Genomic DNA, 17,453 nt, shown 5'->3' with positions numbered 1-17,453 from the left:
GACCTGCCTGATTACCTTTAGTCGAAGCATGTATATGTCACCAGCAAAGTTGACGTATGGGCAAAGTGAGAGCTTTATGCTGGTGCGACTGTTGCGGGATGCGGCTTGGTCAAACCGGACCTAAGGTAATTCCATCCAATAACCAAAACTAAATCCTGAGCGTACGGCATTTGGTTCAATTCACGGTGGAGAATTGTTTTGATTACATTATGGTGACATCATTTGACTGAGAGCTGTAATGTGACTGGATGTATGCCACCAAATGAGCCAACAAAGTTTTTTCCTTTTATAAATTGTTATATTCATTGTATACGCTGCGAGCTTGCAATATTCGTTGCCTGTTATGATATGTTTGTTATCCGTTTTTTCACGTAGAAATTTTTTTTGGAATAAAGTATACATATTCGCAATTACCATTAGCATTGTGTTCCTTTTGATCCCCATATTGTATGAAACCGCAATAGGCTAACGTCGGTATTGGTGCCTTCTCTGGCACCATGCCTCGTTTGAAAATAGGCAGGCACGCACAGACAGGTCGCATAATCGTATCTCCGGTACACCAAGAGGGATTCGTTAAAACAAAGCAAAAAACAAAATATTTTCTACACCTGTATGCAAATGAATGAATGAATGGAAGAGCTATAGACCTATTTCGCGGGAGATTCGACCAGCCCACCTCTGTCTGTGAAATACGTTATTGTTGAATGATTACTTTTGTAATGCTTCCCACAAAATTAAAGCATATCTGAAGAATCGTTCCAGCTATATGTAAAAAACTATACTTCCAATAAATAATATTTGCTTTCTAGAGACAAACCATGAAGAAAGCTCTCAGACTAATGTCTCCCTTGGGTAAATATGGATTAGCACTACAAGTCTGTTTGGCGACAACACCAACGCTCACGCTCGGTTGGTGAAATGGGTGATCGATTGATGGTTGGCTTTTTTACATTGTCCGGTGAGCCAATAAGTATTCCAAAGCAGTCGTTACAGCCACGTTAAAAATCATTTATATTGAAACCAACAAAGGAAGTTTTTTAACTGACGACGAACTTGACAAAGGGTAACTACGGAACGATATAGCACTAGCTGCAAAGTCAACACGTACCTGTCATTCTGGAGGAGGGTTGATGGATGGTTAGTTGTGGTAAGTAGTGAAAACTGCGTATTTGGACACAAAAACACATTAGTGTTATAACGATATGAGCGAAGAAAAATTTATGACGTTGGATCTTGTGAAATACGTAAATGTGAGGTCCGGCGTGAAAAAGCAGTTTATTCTCCAGTCTACCGCTGGGATTAAGGGTCATATATTTTGCCATATCACTTGTGTTCTCTGGTATTCATAAGTCATCTTCATTAGCCATTTAACCAGCAGTGACCACCAGCCATTGAAGAAATGCTGTTTTTGTGCGTCATGAACCATTTGAAATTAAATAATCTACTTCTTTAGAACCCTAATTGCTTCCGGTAAAAAAAGATCATGCCAAACACAGGTATTTGTATCAGTTACTAACCTAAACTACTCGCTTCACATGTCCCTCGACACAGATGCAGCTTTGTCAATTTTCCCAAAACCTTTGCTCGTGTTCCTCACGAACGTTTACTGCTAAAAATAAAACATTTACAGCTTCATGGAAAGCGACCAGATGGATAGCGGAGTTATCACTAATAGGTTTCCATAGGTTAACCTAATTAAAGAACCCTATACATGTATGAGGTACTATGCCACACAAGGAACAGCTCTCGGACCTTTTCCCTCTTAATTTATATAAATTACAGCAATAAACTTCAACTAATCATTCTGCCTTTTTGCAGATGACTGCGAGATTTATAAAAATGTTTCTAACGCGAACGATGCACACACGAGCCAGTCCGATTTAAATACTCTAATTGAATAGTGCTGCGTTTGGCATATGTTTACTCAAGATTTTCGCCTGTTCCGGGACTATTACGTAGCCTTTACACAATTGTCAATAAATGTGTTGAATCTCTTCTACCACAAAATATTTTGGGTGTCCATTTACATCCTAATATGCCTCTGAATGCTCCCATAGATGATATTACCGCCAAAGCTTTCAGAAACCTTGTCATGCTAATGTGTCTTTACGGCTCACAAATTCTGACACAAGACCTCAGTCTTACAATTAGCTGATAAGACCAACCTTACAATATGATCCTGATCTATGGCGTCCACACCAGGAATCTCTTTCCAATCATATATCCGTCCAGAGCAAAACTGCAAAATTAAAGTATCATCATACTCAAGGTTTCTGAGCATATTACCAATCAAAGAAATTTTAAACCTACCAGAGGTTGTTCCCAGAAGTAAATTTGTACGACTATCATTTTTTATACCTTATACCAATTCGGAATTTGCTCGTCCTCATCTTTGCCCCACTCCTCACGTCTCATCTCAACTCGATTGTGCAAACGAAATGTCCCCAATTTTCGCACGAGGACAAAGTACCGAAATTCGCCACAAGCATTAGCAATACATAAATGCAACGAGGTGCCGTGTAGTATCGCTGTACTGGAAAATACCTCAGCGTTCCAAACAGAATTTATAGCTATTCAGACGTATTGTAGTCGGATTGTGTGGTTTTGTACTTCTCTGTGTAGAATAATTTTTTTGGCTTCTTTCGGTGTCTCCAGTCTGCGTCGATGATCGCAAAAGGTTTTCTACCACCTTGTTCTGTTTCTAATTTTCTGCCCTCATGACCCGTCTTTCCAAAGTGTCTCATGAATATTATACTTGTTTTAAAATCTCGTTTGCTAAACTCGCTGCACATGTTTCTCATTTCGAAGGCTTTTATTAATTTGGGTATTGTTTACCCCGCCTTGTTCAGTATAAAGATTACTAGCTAAGCACTTTATTACCGTCCCATAATGTCATATCACCACATGTTATCTCTTTCGCGTTATACCAAGCTTTGCTTCCATATCCTCCTATGTATTGTTCTGAAGGTCTTTCAGGGCCCGTTTTGAATAAACTAAAAAAACAAAACTAAACCAAAACAGAAAATGTAAAAATATTGCAAAAAATTGTTCTGCGCACTCATTCGATACCTTTAATGGCAGATATAGTTTGGTTTGGTTTACGGGGTTTAACTCACCGAAGCAACTTTGTCTATGAGAGACGCCAGGATGTATATATCCAGTATTTTCGACAACTTACGCTTCTTTAACTTGCACTGACATTGCAGATCGAAATGGCGTCTTGCTTTTCGCCTCAATTGAATACGACTTCAGCGGCCGGGATTCGAAACCACATCCGTGTGCACAGCAGCCGTTCCCTTTAACTCCTGCACCACCACCGCTGGGTGGGTGGGAGGTATAAAAACCATACTTAAACTACAATAAATATGCGAAGCCATGGAATATATATTGTCTTCGCGCCTGCAGTAACATGTTTATATGGCGAGAAAATAAAATATTTTCCAATGAAAATGAACAACGCAAATCTGATACCGGAGGAATTATTCAACTTATTATCATGGTTCCACCGAGGTTCATGAATTTCCGCCATCGAGGTACCAAAATCAGTCCATATCAGATAGGAATGGTGTCACAGGCTGGCGTCACGAAATGGCGACTACATTATTGACCTTGTCGTTATACGCGAAGCACGATCGCTGCTTATTTTCCTCAGCTCGGAGAATAATGCGATGTCACGTGGCGTTTGACGAAGACTTTTGGGTTAATTCAAAGCCATGGAAGCGCTGCTTTTCTCGCAGCTAATATGTCCCGAGAAGATATACCGTCATCGCCCGAAAAGATAACCATCATGAGCTTTTAGCTATCGACTTTTTTGAAATCCTTGACACCAGGAAAGGGCTGATTCCTGTACTGTATCTATATGCGTTTATCTTTGACTCGTAGAGAGGGCCCCGTATATTTACCCGTGTGATATTTTTTGTGAGCGCATGGTAGCCTCAGTTAATTGGGGCATCAAATGTTGTTGGATCTTGTTATGGCGGCCTTCTTTGATATCCAGAAACACTCTTTTTTGAACCCGAGTTGGTCCTATCCTCTACGATAACCTCTTCGAAACTTTGAAACGGTACCATGAATCAATTGGTATTAACGCGCCATGAGGTTCGTATTTAAATAATATGGCTAATGTGAATTTTAATCGACTCTTGTGGACACGACGTAAATTAGTCTTCCGAGCTCACACTATGATATTGATTTTAGAGCTCCGGGATGTGCTAAAGTCAGCAAACGCATCAAAATGAAATGCTCTCCTTCATTGGTTAACAGTGAGTGACGAAACCTGGATCGCAGAGAAAAATAGAATATTGCTCTTTCATTCTGGTGTCTATATAAGGTGATCTTTTGCTTAGGCTGATGGAACGTTAAAATTGTGGCCTTCGCTTTGAAATTACGCCTCAAGATTCAGAAGAATTTTTTTTAAAGTGTAATCTTATATTCTCGTACATTTAAAGTTTCTATATCAAACTGAAGCGAAGTATATTTGCAGGCTCTCCAAACAACAAGAACAAACTGTTAAAAACTTAAGAAATGTTGGTTGACTTTATTGAACACGTGCTGATAAAGTTACCAATGAGAATCAAATATAATGAATCAAGAAGGAATTAAGAAATTTAAAACAAGACTTGCCTTTATAGTTACAAATATTGCCCTTGCGGCTACTACCCGTTGTCTGCGTTTAGCAATCCGCTTGGTGACTATTTTAGCAAGTCATCATTCCAGGAAATGCCTGTTTCCGGAGGGCCCTTGGCTGAACACGCCAAGAATACCTCTCTGATAATACATGTGTAGTGAAGCTCTACAAATACTGCACTTGAAATCAGTAAAACGTTCTTATGTTCTGTCCATGAACGCATATAATTAGAAAGGTCAGACATTATTTGCGTGAAAACCTAAAATATAATGGGATAACGTTTTGCTTTGAAGTATTTATTTTTATTTTGTGCTGTTAAGCTTCAGTATTAGAGTCCTAAATCCAACACAGCCAACCTCGAAGCGCGTAAGTTTTTAAAACCACAGAAGTTTAATCATGGTTGAATACAAATGAAACTGAATATAAATAAGATGAATTGCCCTTGGGCCACTAAGACGTTATGAATATTGTTGGATACTAATCCTCTGCTGCGTGTTTCGGTATAGGCCCTCGTACTTATATGCTTTGCAGCTTGGCGTTTTACTTCTACGTGAACCGTAATAGATGCACTCTGCACTTTGCAAAAGATTATTGTTTATCACTATCAAAGTTCAAATCGCTTATTCGAGACATATGAAAAATATAATCGATTAAAATGTCAAATGCTTCTAGCTTTGATTTATGATACTAGTACTAAAAAGGTAAAATAAATTGTGTGTACAGTTAGGTAATGTAGGGACGAAAACCTAACTTATTTTGGAAAAGCAATTTTATTGCGCACTTTGCGCGAAGCATTGAATGTGCATCTTGAGGAATTAAGACTACACAAGAACTAGACAATGATGAGTAGTATGCAGCGTGTTATTTGTTCAAATTGCCGAAATATTAATATTTTCGACATGACTCTCTGTCTCATGTGACGTATGCTATTGCTAGAAAAAGTGAAGTCATAACGATTATATTTTAAATGAAAAGATTCTTTGATGTGAAACTGCGTGTGGGGTAGCAGTGCGATCAGATATTGTTGAAAATTATTGATTTCTTTTTTCAGGTAAAATAAACATGTCGAATACCCCGAACCAAGCAACAAAAAATGAGATAGGAAAATTCAGATAGGAGATAGTAAAAATGAGATAAGTGGAGCAAGAGACATACGCCGCCTCCAGTTTTCAAAGGAGAGCAATGTCGACGTCACTCAGCTCTTATGAAAAATGTTTAACTTCCCGGTCACCTTTTCGTGTAACAGCCTTACAGGCATCTTCCCGAAAAAAAAAGCGTCCGCATTGTCAGCTTTCGGGGTTTTGAGAAACAATTATCGCGAGAATGCCTATGCCAGCTGCTGATTTTATTGAAGTAAACGTTGGCCGGGATCGCGGCAGCACCTAACTCTGTGTACCTTCATTAAGACTGTGGGGAGAGATAGGAATTCGAACTTGGATCCTTGAATCATGAATCATACACGCTACCTATAGACGACGAACAAGATTGGAGTGGGGCGTATTTCAGAGGTATTCGCAGATTACGACTAGCAGCGTACTGCCCTAGTGAAAAACAATTAAGAGCTCTACGGGGCAATAACCTTATAAAATCTCATCTAATCGCATAGACTCTCATAAGGTGCACATCATTATCATAAAATATTGTACATAATTTATGATAATGTACAAGATACTATGCAATTATATATGCAACTAGTGTGTGATATCATATGCTAATTGAGTGAGATTGTGTGAGAAAATGTGAGTTATTGCGTGATACAATTTTTTCAGTAGCGTGGTATCGCTTAAGAGGAAAGTATACAACAATAGCATCTTACCTATACTCGCATATGATGCTGAAACGTGGAGGATAACGATAGAAGAGCTATAGAAGAAAAACTGGTAGGTGTAACGTTAAGAGATAGGAAACGCGTAGAGTGGCCGGGTCAGAGAAATAACACGAGTTAATGGCATTCTAGTGAAAATCAAGAATAAACTGGGCATGGACAATACAGAGGACAACCGATGGTCTCTTATGGCAACAAATTCTATTCCAAGGGCAGGAAAGCATAGCATGGGATGACAGAATGCTATGTGGGTGGACGAAGTTGAGAAGGTCGCAGGGGTAAAATGGACGCAGCTTGCTCAAGACCGGGTTAGGTGGAGGATTATGAGAGAGGAATTCGCCCTGGAATGAATATAGCCCGGCTGATGATGCTGATAATATTGATCATAGACGACGCATCCGCGTTCGACCTACATGGATATACCTAGGATCTATACGCACGTCACTTAATGTTCCCCATTATTGCTGCCAGAGCATTTTGATCAGAGCAATTGGAAAAATCCGCTTTAAAATATGACTAACAGTAATACGCATTTCTGGGTGCTTTTGAATTGTGGCGCAGTCTAGAATTGGCTAATACATTTTCTGCTATTACCGACATTGTTTTTCAAATATCTCTTATTTTCTTTTCTTTCTCAAGTATCGCTGCTCGCATTACGTTTATAATTTTGGCTAATTCCCCTGTTAAGCTGATTTTAATTGCCAACTGGCTCTGCATTTGTCAACAATCAGGAAGTTGTCAACTTATTCGCTGTTTCCTTTAATGGTCGCAGGCGCCACCACTATTAATCAGCACCTAGATTTTGACCAATTAAAAGCACAACTTTAGGATGCATTGTCCCTATGCGAATATCCGCAACTGGTAGTATTTAAGAGCTCTAATTCCCGCAGCCTACGACTGTATGATAACCAGTATTGCTGAAAAAACAAACAAACGAAGAAACGAAAATATTGCATAGATGAGTAGCAAAGGGCATGTACATAAAGTATACGGAAGGGGAGCCGCAGACGAAAGCAAATAACACTGTCGTATTATACCCTTAAAGGCATATCTTAACATTTTCCTCCTAATATAGATATTATGACATAAGCGCTTTAATAAGAATAAAAGAAGAGCATTAGATAAATAAAATGTTAGTCATTATATTGAGTTGGTAGTAATACTAAAATTTTATTCTGTCAATTTCAGTAGCATTTGATTAATTTCAAACGCTTGTAGACGACAAAACGCTATTTATTTGTTGATATGCCTGGTAACCCTATGCGCCGTGTTTAACTTCTAGTGCATCGCTGAAACAATTATTCTGATACTAGAGGATATAAGGAATATCTAGCTAGCAGTGGAATTTTGTGGAACAATATTGCACTAGATGGAATATTTGAAGTACTAAAGAACCTGAATCTGCATCTAAATTTTTTGCCACTTGATGCTGTTTTCCGGCGAGTAATTCAGACATCCAATGTATTTCCTTAACCTCAACCTACGTTTTGTGCCTGTGCGCAATTTAGAAGCAGGTAGCCTGAAACAATATAAGTTCCTTAAGGAGCTGTAAAAACTATCTTTCTACACAATCAGTTGGAGCTTAAAAATATAAGGGTGTTTATACGCATATTGCAGTATTTAGGACCGTTTCGAATGAGTTAGGAACTTCAGATTTCGGCGACCGTCCCGTTCGGATAAAAACATACAGTCATTAAGTAAAACATCTAGCCTAACAAAAGAACACAAAGGACATAAGACGTTTGACGAGACGTTTCTTTGTCCTTTGTGTTCTTCTTTGTCCTTTGTGTTCTTTTTTTGCGCTAAATTTTTTTATTTAATGGATTTACCAACTAGCCCGGCAACATGCTCTCCTCATACAGTCACGTTCAAGTATATGTTTCATGATATCCTAAGTTTTTGCGGAAGCTAAAATATTACTTAGCAATTATTATAAGTGGAAGATATTTCATCCAGTCTCGTTGAGGCGCATCAGTATTGAAATACATATGAGAGCTGGTCACAGACGGCTTCAGCGACCTCTAAATCAACGCAAATATTTCTAAAAAACGAAATACATTTCATAAGACAGAATAGAATACGTGTTCCTATCATACGCGCGGCAACCTACTGATGAGTATTCCATGGAAAAGAGTTTCACTTCGCACACATTAATAAACTAAAAACGAGAAAAAGTTTATCCTGGACATTATCCGTATGTTTTTTTTTTTTTTGCCTATAGATTAGTAATCATTTGTCCTAAAGCATATCGTATTCCAGGAAGCATCTGTATCTAACTGGAGATCTGGAGCAAAAGGGCGATGACGCGGTCGTATACGTGAGCGAAACGAGAGGTAAGAGATTTGAAAATCGAGATAAGTATTTTTCAACCTTATGCCGTCAGTAAGAGAAGTGAAAACAGGGACAAAAATTCACAACGCTCAGGAGAATGAGGTTTTGTTTTAGCTCGGACAAGGTGTCCAATAAATTTCCTTAACTGAAGGAAGCGTTGGTGGAGCCGTCTAATTTTTTAACCATTTTTCACCGCTCCTAATGAAAGGGGGAAGCAGAATGAAATGGAGGAGATTATACTCGTCTCGCGTAATGCATTTGCCATTACTCTTGGTAACGTACTGACAAATGGAGGGAAATAAATATAATGGCGCACACTGAAGCTTCGTCTGTGAGGGTATGAAGCGATATCCTCCTTACATTTCTGCATCTAATGTTTTTCACATTCCTATCAGCATTTTGTACTAAGCTACCACGTTATCCAGCAAACGCTCTTAAGTGTCTATCGGACACATAAATTGTCCTTAACCAAGCCGCATGAAAGCGCTTGTGCGGTACAGGAGTAGGTTGGCATGCTTTCTATTGAACCGCACTAGAAAGCAGCTTCTTATTCCACCTTCCCCTCTCAAATCAGCAACCAGATTTGGCAGTTCTTCCAAGATTTCTGATAATATTATATGTCATGTTGTGAAGCCGCACAAATTATTAAAGTAGTAGTGCGCGGCATTGTCATATGACAGCAACAACGAAGCAGCGCTCACAACGCACACGCCGAATTTTCTGGTTAAAGATAATTTGGACAATAATTGCTTAAAAATGGTGCATATCTCTTGCTTTATATATTTTTCAACTGCGCTATTACGCGCTTCTTTTGTTTACCTTGTACGTATTATTTTCATGCTGTAAAGGACTTGGCACAGAAACATTAGTCGTCTGAAAGTGTGCAATTGTTTTTAGACCGGTGGTTTTGCAGCAGAGGGAGAGAGTATAAGCTTTGCCTATTTGGTCAATGAAAGAATGTGATGTCATCCCATCCACTGGAGATACACTAATCTGCAAAAAGCAGATGAATATTTGATTCATGCTTGGTTTCAGGTCAGGGAGCGAGGTATCGAAGCGCAAAGTTAAAGCAACTTGTATTCTTATGAAACAAGGACAAAGTTGTAAGAGAGGCCTCGCTAAGCCATGGGTAGGGAGGCATGCACCTAAGGTATTTTTCTAAGCTAATTTTAGTCAAGTGGGGAAACCAAAACCTTCTAGGAAGGACAAGGAGATGACCTGTGTGCAGCTGCCAGCTGTCTGCTCACAACAGACAATTTTTTATTTTGCAATTATGTAATTAGTAATAAACATTTGTCTAACCATCTACTTATTGCCTTTAAAGAAGAAATATGAATTGCAAACTGAAGAACCTCTGAAATCAACGTTCCATTCACTTTCATTAAAGAAAGCCTTACGTGTTCCTTTTTTCAGACGCATAAATAAATCTCGCGAAATACAAAAACTATTACCTGGCTGGCGTATTCGCGTGGTATGATTGTGATGCTCCCAGTTGCAGTTTGAGCGAATGAAACTATCTGTAGCCGTCACTCGACAACCCATTCCAGCGGTAGGCTGATATGCTGGCGATGGTTGCCGCAAGCTCCAAGCAGTCACTGCAACATGCATCGTCACGTGCTCCGAAGGTTGACGCTGTCTAAGAAACCGACTCAGACACAACAGCCTGTCGCTGCAACGGTGAAATGGAGCCACGGCGGCAGCTGATTGTTGTTCAAACCACGGTTGAGAGCAGCACAATTGTGGTGCACGAACGCGCCTGTCAGGTGAATATTCTGCTTATTTCGCTGCCGTATTTTTTCTGATAGGAACAAAAGCTACATGTGACGCCCTCTTCATCGCAAAGCACCTAGATGGGGTTTCGGAAGGTGCTCTCCAAATTTTCAAATCATAGTTATTGTGTCAAGATAATATTTCGTATAATAACTTGCAAGTAATTTGCAAGCATAAATTGCCTGAGGCGCGCAAGATGGCTGGGAGCTTTACTGAACTGGTTTTCCAGGCCAACCTCAAAGGTTTTATTCTACCCTTCGGCTAAAGTTAGCTTGCGCACCCTGTATATATTTCGATAATGGAGGCAAGACACTCATTTGACATTCTTTTGAAGGTAATACGGAATAGGAAATTTTGTCATAACCAGTTCGAACCATGAGAAGGCACTTGAGTAAAAAAATAATAAAAGAAGGGGGGGGGGGAGATGTATAAGATTCACATCAGGAAATAGAGCCCTTAACTAAAACCTTTAATTCCAAGAGGAATCCACTGAAAAGCTGGTCAGTGGTAGCCGTCTTTGCTTTTTAATCATGCGTTTAAAGGCGGTGCTTAATATCTAGCCTACTTCACATGCACACATTAATTGTCCAAAAGCCGCCTACGGCGGTGGTGGCTTTCAGTTGAAAAGAACTGCGTACGCTATCGCAAAATGATTCATAGATCACCAGCATCATTTTAGTGGCAGCTAGTAAATTCGAGGTCTTATGAATTCTATATCATGCTCAGACGCAAAGTGAATGCCAGACCTTCTTTTTCTAGTGTCAATCAGTAAAGTCGCAACATATTAAATGGCAGAGCAGATGTTTTTGTCGCAATAATTACTGACGGTTACCAGTTCTGATACGGAAATATTGATTTAAATCTCCTTCCATAAAAATTATATTCGGTGAATAGGAGAGCATTACTCTCAAAAAAGACATTTGAGAAGGGCGAAGAAAACAAATGCGCATAATAGCAAAAGGGGAGGTAAATATTTCACAATAAGAAAAGCTTCTAAACTATAAATTATTTTATTATATTCTACAGGACGCACTACGCGACAATTATATTTGATTTTGGATGATATAGGAGAGAATCCAAGAAAAAGCAGAGCTATCCGATATTCATGAAAAGCAATGACACCATCGCCAGCTAGTTGTCAAGACATGGCTGCTCGTGACTAGAGCTGTGAAGGAGCTGGTTACTGCATAAATAACTATTAGGGGTAATGCAGTTTTTTCCTGCAGAGTAGTTGAGTAGAGAGGTGTAGGCTAGGCATACGGTCACGGCCTCCACGTACGGAACTAAGCGACTGTCGCCGAGCTTTCGTACGATCGAAAACACGAATAAAACATGCTTCCTATTAGATTGAGCACGCTTTGTTATACATTACAACTATAAGCGTAGTATGGCAAGCACGGCGTATACGCCACTTGCCCAGCTTTAAATATTACCGTTCTCAACCAAGTGACTGACCGCCGCATCTAATTCAGTCTAAGTTTCCCCTCCGAAAAATGTGCCTTATGAATTACCTTCATGCCGGTTCTAAACACGAAAAGGAGGGGGAGATGGTCCAGTATTTTTTCATTTCTTAGTATCACGGCTGCTCTTAGATCATGCTAATTACAGGAGCCATATTGCGCAAAGTAGGGCACAGTAAACCTTGCCTTGTTGTGCACACTTTGCTTGTTTGTAAATTCTATTACCAGAAGACACAAAAACAGGTTTATGATGATTTGCTTTGTTGGTGAAGAAAGTAAACAGCTATTAGCAACTGCTCAGAACAATACCACTTATTTCCTTAGAGGCATAAGAGATGTATAGAATAACATTTTTGGAATGCTTTAGAGGGATTTGTGTTTTTTTTTCAATACTGCAATAATTGTGAGGTACACTTGGTGAAAAGTGTAGTTCGAATTATTTTCTAGTTGTATATTCGCGTACTCTCATTAATGGCAGGGAGCCCCAGCACATAATAACGAGCTATCAATAAGGAATAACTCGCGTACAACCACATTTACCGCCTCGTCTGCGAACGAGACCATAATATGCATTTCTGCAGCTTATTTCCTATCGTTGTGTTTGCAGAGAAAGCAGCTATGATGTACAAAGAGGTTCAGCGATGCTTCTTTTGTCAAGGGCAGTGATCGGTTTCGGAAGACGTACGTTTTGCAAATTATATTCGAACTCTTTTGCATGTTTCTCATTCAGGACAAAGAGGTATTCCACACACGTTGCAATATTGGAACCGTGAACAGCATTGCTTCATTCTTACGTTTGAAAACAAAACAGATGGTAAGTTAAGAAAACAGTTCGAAGTGATATAGTCAGATGAACTAATGGTCTGTTTAGGGAGTCTGATACACTATTTTGCTTTATTAAGCTTTACTGTTCGATCGTATGTATATCAAGGCTTTCCTTTATTATCGAGTATAGGATGGTCTTGTGGTCGAAGAAATAGTTACTGAGGCTTCTATTCTCTGCCCGGCTCGTCTTCGAAGCATTTGCGTTGCTAGGCCAGCGCCACTTCTCTCTCTCTTCAGGACTCCTCAAATCTAGCACGCCCATTTTAGCCGTACCAGGACTCGGCGTGCAATGCCAACTGGTTGATAGAACGCAGACTACTTTTTATACCTAAATGTTCTCTACTAGCGCCTGCCTCCATGCTTTAGCGAAGCGAGCCGTAGTTAGTTTTCGAACGCAGCGCACCTGCCGCGCTTCAATATTCAGCATTAATATTGTAAGGCAAATCAAGCGATTGAAACCACCCTTCTCAATTTCGAGTCTTGACTGTAAGGTCACCATAGTCACGTGTGTTTGAAAAACAGTTCTGCTTTGGCGGTAACGTGTTCGCTGGTGCTTGAGCATTTGGATACAAAGTATGCCCGTCATATTTACATTTTCGCTGACGCTACTGCTGGCAAGGTAAAAGGAGCTCTCGGTGTGACTGAAAACGCAAAAAAATTGAATAATGCATGGTCCGTAGGGTTAGTGAAGTTGTGTCTTCCACAACGACGGAAAGCGCTGGCAATGAGGCGGCTATACAGAAGCTATGGTCATGTCTGGTTCTACCTGTTGTGATCCTGATTAATTCTGAACCCACCCTTCAAAGGTTAGAGTACGGGCTCCCTGTTGATAAGTTATCCTTTAGCGGTCTGCCTTAGTGTATACTCTGCAGAGCAGACACTTTTTAATACGCTTCCAATGGATGCTATCACATATAGGTGTCCTAGTCAACGAAGTGGCGGACAGCGAGCCCATAAAGCGTAAAGCGCTCCCGGATCACCGATCAAGAAGAGTTCCTCAAGACACCAAAATGCGAAAACAAAAAACAATTCGCCGGCATTTTATTTCTTTTTGGAGTTCTTCCTATAAGTCATGCTTGAGAAAAGGACTAAAACGATCTGAAACCAATTTGGTATATCGCACACGCCCGGCTTCTCCATGTACCCCTGCTGGGTGTATAAGACGGGTCTCAAAACGTCTTCGGTGTGTTCCACATGTGCAATGTGTGGGGATATACAACATTAAATTATGTGCTGTCCAGGGCACAGCGCGTAAAGGAGTGGATTATTCACCTCACTCAAGAAAACAGGACTCTCTCACAGCAAAGTTCTTTTCAGGACATTGCCTACGCGTGCGGTAATCAGTCTTGCAGAAAGAATTTTCGTGCCTTCTTTTCACTTTCCCCTTACACTAAGATATGTACTCCAGATGGTTATAAAAGTAGTGACTATTATTTATTACGGGCCAATATGTGTGACTGACTTGTGAACAATATTTATTATTTCAGTGGCCCTACGGTGAAACAATTGTGGGGAGAACCCGCAAGGCTAACCCCAGCATTGCTTTTTCATAAACATTCGTAGTTTGCATAATATATCAACCCTATATATCGGCACGGGCCTACGAATGAGTAGGCAGTCTATGTTCATTTTTTTTTTAATTTAACTGTTCTGTTTTTTTTCAATATCTTTTAAAAACGAGGACTTTTTGTTTCTAGGATTTTGTGCTGATGAAGCAGTTGTAGTCGTGATAGCGTGAAGGCATGTTGCCATGAGAATAAGTCGATAGTTGGGAACGAAGAGCGGAATGTGAAAATGTCAGCGTTGAAAAACCAGAAGGTGAGCGAGCGAGACTGAAAAAATTGCAAGAGCGAAGAAATGTAGCTCGGTTCATAAGTGACGCCTCCTACGATACGCTCTGCCGATGGACACGATCGTATAAGTTAGTAATGGGCTCTTGGAAAAGGTGGCTGGAGTGCAGCGCTGTTCGAAATAAAATAACTGATTGTAAATAAAAATGAAAAACTGCATTTCTATCGATGCATCATTCACGAATATGTTAAGGCAGTGGAAAGATATTGAAACTACTGCAGAAGTTCTCGCGCATCATACATTGTATTGCATTACCTTCCCTACAAATTTCTCTTCTGTTCTCTGTAGGAACGACAAACTGTCAACAGCACGTGTGGGAACCATATCTTCGGTCTCATCAACCTGGTTCAACGTATCCTTGTGAGGAGCACTATTACAGAATTTGTGGTCATCGGAAATATGAAGTTTACTCTCCAGCATGCACTGCATAGTGTCTTCTTCTTTTTGAACTTTAGAATTGGAAGTGTCGGAATAGCAAAAATAAAACAAAATCACTATTCTAATGCAGCTTGTGTTTGTCGACAACCGACTATAAGATTGCAGCAGCTTTAAGTACCGCGATAGTATAGCACTCGTGATATTGTAGCATTAGGAAGGTCTACTTGCTCCCTTTACTTCCTGTGATACGTAAGAAAAAAGTAGCAAGAAATATGCCTAAGCGTGTCGTAATATTCGAATAAAAGTGCCACGTAATAGCCCATGGAGGTGGTTAGAATTTAGATATCACTGAATACAGTGCATTAGTGGTGGCCTTGTTTTCTTTCTGCAGAGTTGCGGTGGAACCTCTGCGGTGCCACTTGCGACGTGAATGCCGTCCGAGTAGCTGCGCAACCTGTGGCATCACGATCCGTAACTCCGAGCCATATGGCTGAGGTTCTTAACTCCAAATCCAAATCGTCTTTAAACATTGGGTATTGGCGAAATGGGGGCATTAGGGATGTCTCTCCAACAAAATATTAGCATGGTCAGGCGGAATAAAAACATTTGGGGCTAGCATTTCAGTTTGAATAAACGTTGACCTGGGTTCGATCCACGAGGCATTGTATGGATATTTTCACGGGGGCGCTTTTGACGTTCTGGAGTCGAGATTATGCATCAATGTTGCCTGTTTGGGCTGGACTGTGACTTGCCTCGAGCTTGCATTGTGAAGCGGTAGATATCCATCGATATCTGCATTTATTTTTGTCGCGAATGACTTATCCTGGTAAGGATTGGCATACGCCAATCGAAAGTCCACAGGCCAGCAATGTGTTGTGTATGGGTGTACGAACAACCAGCGGAAGAGAACGATTTTGGGGACTGAAGTGTGCCCACAACACAGAACTTTGCGGGAGCACTGCCGACGTGATATGTTTACGCTGCACCGGTTTCCTGCATCACGCAATCTGCGAAGGTGGTGGATAGCTGCAGTCAACCGCAAAGATTTTACAGTTAGTTCGTGGTCGCAGGTTTGTTCACGACTCTTCGTCGGCGGAATTAAGACTGACGTGAACGCTGTGCCCTCGTTGTACTTGGGCTTTCCTTTCTTTCGGGCAAGGCCTTCATATTAACGCGAAAGCGTTACATCATGTTCCCAGATTTCTGTCCGCACATCGTGTCTCGGCAAGCCGCGTCCGCAAAATCTTGTCCGCAGCAGTTGCGAGTGATTTAAAAGAGGTATAGGCTAAAGAATGGCGTCAATCGATAGTGGTCGATGTAATGTTGCTGCCAGAAATACAAAAGGCTAATAAGTTAATTAGATAAATAATTACAGGCAAAAAATGTGAAAGTCCGCAAAAGTTGTGAGTAATTGAGAAGTTGTAGAGGGTAATGAGTGGTGTCAATCGATAGATAGAGGGTGATGTAATTTGTGCGAAAAAGTAATTCAGCCAGAAGGGCAAATAAGCAATTAATTATTTAAAGGCAAAAAATGAAGAAGTAGAGGCAAAAATGGTCTCATTAGCGAATGGCTTGGCGCCAGATTTGAATGTATCAAATACTAAAATAGTTAATTAATTCAGTCAATTAGGGTGACGGCAAAGATGTGACGTCACACAACCTGAATTCGAGTCAAAAAGGGCGGAAGAAAGAATTGGCGCGAAATTTGAAAGTACCAAAGACCTAGGTAATTAGGGCAGTCAATTAGGGTCACGTATAGGTTGTGACGACACTCAACGAGAAGTAAAGCCGAAAAAGGTGCATAGAATGCGGTTGGCGCGCAATTTGAAGGTATCCAAGACTAAAATGGGTAAAAAAGAAGTGAATTATAGTGACGTAGAGGATGTGACGCCACGCAACTCTAAGTAGAGCCGGGAAAGGGCATAAGAAGGGATTAATGCGCAATTTGCAAAATCGTGTCCGCCGCAGTTGTAATTGAGAAGCCGTAGAGGATAATGAGTGGTATCAATTGATTGAGGGTGTTGTAATGTGTGCGAAAAAATAAATAAGCGAATAGGGTAATTTGTAACTAATTCGAGGAAAAAATGGAAAATAAAGGCGAAAAGGGTCTCAATAGCGATTGACTTGGCACCGCAATTGAATGTATCAAATACTAAAATATTTAAATCAGTCGATAAGGGTGACGTCAAAGATGTGACGTCAAGCAACTTGAAGGTGATCCAAAAAAGGGCATAGAAAGGGATTGGCGTTTGCAATTTGAAATAATTTAAGTTTTTGGTACTTTCAAATTGCGCGCCAATCCCTTTCAATGCCCTTTTTTGGCTGGACTTCAGCATGCGGGACCTCACATCTTTGACGTTACCCTAATTGACCATTTTAATTACCT

Source organism: Amblyomma maculatum, unplaced genomic scaffold (genome assembly GCF_055883805.1).
Source record: "Amblyomma maculatum isolate TAMU_Amacu unplaced genomic scaffold, ASM5588380v1 scaffold_36, whole genome shotgun sequence".
NCBI lineage: Eukaryota > Metazoa > Arthropoda > Arachnida > Ixodida > Ixodidae > Amblyomma > Amblyomma maculatum.
This window is presented reverse-complemented; position numbering follows the sequence as displayed.